We start from the raw sequence: 4816 nt of genomic DNA, 5'->3' as shown, positions 1-4816 counted from the left end.
GTGTGTGTGTGTGTCCAGTGTGTGTGTGTGTGTGTGTGTGTGTGTGTCCAGTGTGTGTGTGTGTCCAGTGTGTGTGTGTGTTTGTTTGTCCAGTGTGTGTTTGTGTGTGTCCAGTGTGTGTGTGTGTGTGTCCAGTGTGTGTGTGTGTGTGTGTCCAGTGCGTGTGTGTGTCCAGTGTGTGTGTGTGTGTCCAGTGCGTGTGTGTGTCCAGTTCGTGTGTGTGTGTCCTGTGTGTGTGTGTGTGTGTGTGTGTGTGTGTGTTCAGTGTGTGTGTGTGTGTGTTTGTTTGTCCAGTGTGTGTGTGTGTGTGTGTGTCCAGTGTGTGTGTGTGTGTGTGTCCAGTGTGTGTGTGTGTGTGTGTGTGTGTGTGTGTGTGTCCAGTGTGTGTGTGTGTGTGTGTGTCCAGTGTGTGTATGTGTGTCCAGTCTGTGTGTGTGTGTGTCCAGTGTGTGTGTGTGTGTGTGTGTGTGTGTGTGTGTGTGTCCAGTGTGTGTGTGTGTGTGTCCAGTGTGTGTGTGTGTGTGTGTGTGTGTGTGTCCAGTGTGTGTGTGTCCAGTGTGTGTGTGTCCAGTCTGTGTGTGTGTGTGTGTCCAGTCTGTGTGTGTGTGTGTGTCCAGTGTGTGTGTGTGTGTGTGTGTGTGTGTGTGTGTGTGTGTGTGTGTGTGTGTGTGTGTGTGTGTGTACACAGTGTGTGTGTGTATGTCCAGTGTGTGTGTCCAGTGTGTGTGTGTGTGTGTGTGTGTGTGTGTGTGTGTGTGTCCAGTGTGTGTGTGTGTCCAGTCTGTGTGTGTGTGTCCAGTGTGTGTGTGTGTCCAGTCTGTTTGTGTCCAGTGTATGTGTGTGTGTCCAGTGTGTGTGTGTGTCCAGTCTGTTTGTGTCCAGTGTGTGTGTGTGTCCAGTCTGTGTGTGTGTGTCCAGTCTGTGTGTGTGTCCAGTCTGTGTGTGTGTGTCCAGTGTGTGTGTGTGTGTGTGTGTGTGTGTGTGTGTGTGTGTGTCCAGTGTGTATGTGTGTGTGTGTGTGTGTTTGAGTCCAGTGTATGAGTGTGTGTGTGTGTATCCAGTGTGTGTGTGTGTGTTTGAGTCCAGTGTATGAGTGTGTGTGTCTGTGTCCAGTGTGTGTGTGTGTCCCCAGTGTGTGTGTGTTCAGTGTGTGTGTGTGTGTCCAGTGTGTCCAGTGTGTGTGTGTCAAGTCTGTGTGTGTGTGTCTAGTGTTTGTGTGTGTGTGTCCAGTGTGTGTGTGTGTGTCCAGTGTGTCTGTGTCCAGTATGTGTGTGTGTGTCCAGTGTGTCCAGTGTGTGTGTGTGTGTCAAGTCTGTGTGTGTGTGTAGTGTTTGTGTGTGTCCAGTGTGTGTGTGTGTGTGTGTCCAGTGTGTGTGTGTGTGTGTGCCCAGTGTGTGTGTGTGTCCAGTGTGTGTGTGTGTGTGTGTGTCCAGTGTGTGTGTCCAGTGGGTGTGTGTGTGTGTGTGTGTGTGTGTGTGTGTCCAGTGTGTGTGTGTGTGTGTGTGCCCAGTGTGTGTGTGTGTGTGTCCAGTGTGTGTGTGTGTGTGTGTGTGTGTGTGTGTTCAGTGTGTGTGTGTATGTGTATGTGTCCAGTGTGTGTGTGTGTGTGTTTGTTTGTCCAGTGTGTGTGTGTGTGTGTGTGTGTGTGTGTGTCCAGTGTGTGTGTGTGTGTGTGTGTGTCCAGTGTGTGTGTGTGTGTGTGTCCAGTGTGTGTGTGTGTGTCTGTGTCCAGTGTGTGTGTGTGTGTCTGTGTCCAGTGTGTGTGTGTCCAGTCTGTGTGTGTGTGTGTGTCCAGTCTGTGTGTGTGTGTGTCCAGTGTGTGTGTGTGTGTGTGTGTGTGTGTGTCCAGTGTGTGTGTGTCCAGTCTGTGTGTGTGTGTGTGTGTGTGTGTGTGTGTGTGTGTGTGTGTCCAGTGTGTGTGTCCAGTCTGTGTGTGTGTGTGTGTGTCCTGTGTGTGTGTGTGTGTGTGTGTGTGTCCAGTGTGTGTGTGTCCAGTGTGTGTGTGTCCAGTCTGTGTGTGTGTGTGTGTGTCCAGTCTGTGTGTGTGTGTGTGTGTCCAGTCTGTGTGTGTGTGTGTGTGTGTGTGTGTGTGTGTGTGTGTGTATGTGTGTGTGTCCAGTGTGTGTGTGTGTCCAGTCTGTGTGTGTGTGTCCAGTGTGTGTGTGTGTCCAGTGTGTGTGTGTGTCCAGTCTGTTTGTGTCCAGTGTATGTGTGTGTGTCCAGTGTGTGTGTGTGTCCAGTCTGTGTGTGTCCAGTTTGTGTGTGTGTGTGTGTTTGTCCAGTGAGTGTGTGTCCAGTCTGTGTGTGTGTGTCCAGTCTGTGTGTGTGTCCAGTGTGTGCGTGTGTGTGTGTAGTGTGTGTGTGTGTGTGTGTGTGTGTGTGTCCAGTGTGTATGTGTGTGTGTGTGTGTGTTTGAGTCCAGTGTATGAGTGTGTGTGTGTGTATCCAGTCTGTGTGTGTGTCTGTGTCCTGTGTGTGTGTCTGTGTCCAGTGTGTGTGTGTGTGTCCCAGTGTGTGTGTGTTCAGTGTGTGTGTGTGTGTCCAGTGTGTCCAGTGTGTGTGTGTGTCAAGTCTGTGTGTGTGTGTCTAGTGTTTGTGTGTGTGTGTGTCCAGTGTGTGTGTGTGTGTGTGTCCAGTGTGTGTGTGTGTGTGTGTGTGTCCAGTGTGTGTGTGTGTGTGTGTGTGTGTGTGTCCAGTGTGTGTGTGTGTTTGTTTGTCCAGTGTGTGTTTGTGTGTGTCCAGTGTGTGTGTGTGTGTCCAGTGTGTGTGTGTGTGTGTGTGTGTCCAGTGCGTGTGTGTGTCCAGTGTGTGTGTGTGTCCAGTGCGTGTGTGTGTCCAGTTCGTGTGTGTGTGTCCTGTGTGTGTGTGTGTGTGTGTGTGTGTGTGTGTGTGTGTGTGTGTGTGTGTGTTCAGTGTGTGTGTGTATGTGTTTGTTTGTCCAGTGTGTGTGTGTGTGTGTGTGTGTCCAGTGTGTGTGTGTGTGTGTGTCCAGTGTGTGTGTGTGTGTGTGTGTCCAGTGTGTGTATGTGTGTCCAGTCTGTGTGTGTGTGTGTCCAGTGTGTGTGTGTCCAGTGTGTGTGTGTGTGTGTGTCCAGTGTGTGTATGTGTGTCCAGTCTGTGTGTGTGTGTGTCCAGTGTGTGTGTGTGTGTGTGTGTGTCCAGTGTGTGTGTCCAGTGTGTGTGTGTGTGTGTGTGTATGTGTGTGTGTGTCCAGTGTGTGTGTGTCCAGTGTGTGTGTGTCCAGTCTGTGTGTGTGTGTGTGTGTCCAGTCTGTGTGTGTGTGTCCAGTGTGTGTGTGTGTGTGTGTGTGTGTGTGTGTGTGTGTGTGTGTACACAGTGTATGTCCAGTGTGTGTGTGTCCAGTGTGTGTGTGTGTGTGTGTGTGTGTGTGTGTGTGTGTGTGTGTGTCCAGTGTGTGTGTGTGTCCAGTCTGTGTGTGTGTGTCCAGTGTGTGTGTGTGTGTTTGTGTCCAGTGTATGTGTGTGTCCAGTGTGTGTGTGTGTCCAGTGTGTGTGTGTCCAGTCTGTTTGTGTCCAGTGTGTGTGTGTGTCCAGTCTGTGTGTGTGTGTCCAGTCTGTGTGTGTGTGTCCAGTCTGTGTGTGTGTGTCCAGTGTGTGCGTGTGTGTGTGTGTGTGTGTGTGTGTGTGTGTGTGTGTGTGTGTGTGTGTGTGTGTGTGTCCAGTGTGTATGTGTGTGTGTGTGTGTTTGAGTCCAGTGTATGAGTGTGTGTGTGTGTATCCAGTCTGTGTTTGTGTCTGTGTCCAGTGTGTGTGTGTGTGTCCCCAGTGTGTGTGTGTTCAGTGTGTGTGTCCAGTGTGTCCAGTGTGTGTGTGTCAAGTCTGTGTGTGTGTGTCTAGTGTTTGTGTGTGTGTGTCCAGTGTGTGTGTGTGTGTCCAGTGTGTCTGTGTCCAGTATGTGTGTGTGTGTCCAGTGTGTCCAGTGTGTGTGTGTGTCAAGTCTGTGTGTGTGTGTGTAGTGTTTGTGTGTGTGTGTGTGTCCAGTGTGTGTGTGTGTGTGTCCAGTGTGTGTGTGTGCCCAGTGTGTGTGTGTGTGTGTCCAGTGTGTGTGTGTGTGTGTGTGTCCAGTGTGTGTGTCCAGTGGGTGTGTGTGTGTGTGTGTGTGTGTGTCCAGTGTGTGTGTGTGTGTGCCCAGTGTGTGTGTGTGTGTCCAGTGTGTGTGTGTGTGTGTGTGTCCAGTGTGTGTGTGTGTGTGTGTGTGTGTGTGTGTGTGTTTGTTTGTCCAGTGTGTGTTTGTGTGTGTCCAGTGTGTGTGTGTGTGTCCAGTGTGTGTGTGTGTGTGTGTGTGTGTGTGTGTGTGTGTGTGTGTGTCCAGTGCGTGTGTGTGTGTCCAGTTTGTGTGTGTGTCCAGTTTGTGTGTGTGTGTGTGTCCAGTGTGTGTGTCCAGTGGGTGTGTGTGTGTGTGTGTGTGTCCAGTGTGTGTGTGTGTGTGCCCAGTGTGTGTGTGTGTGTGTCCAGTGTGTGTGTGTGTGTGTGTGTCCTGTGTGTGTGTGTGTGTGTGTGTGTGTGTGTGTGTGTGTGTGTTTGTTTGTCCAGTGTGTGTTTGTGTGTGTCCAGTGTGTGTGTGTGTGTCCAGTGTGTGTGTGTGTGTGTGTGTGTGTGTGTGTGTGTGTGTCCAGTGCGTGTGTGTGTGTCCAGTTTGTGTGTGTGTCCAGTTTGTGTGTGTGTCCAGTTCGTGTGTGTGTGTCCTGTGTGTGTGTGTGTGTGTGTGTGTGTGTGTGTTCAGTGTGTGTGTGTATGTGTATGTGTCCAGTGTGTGTGTGTGTTTGTTTGTCCAGTGTGTGTGTGTGTGTCCAGTG

Source organism: Oncorhynchus keta, unplaced genomic scaffold (genome assembly GCF_023373465.1).
Source record: "Oncorhynchus keta strain PuntledgeMale-10-30-2019 unplaced genomic scaffold, Oket_V2 Un_contig_398_pilon_pilon, whole genome shotgun sequence".
Classification (NCBI taxonomy): Eukaryota; Metazoa; Chordata; class Actinopteri; order Salmoniformes; family Salmonidae; genus Oncorhynchus; species Oncorhynchus keta.
The sequence above is the reverse complement of the archived record's forward strand: the minus strand, read 5'-3'. Positions refer to the sequence as shown.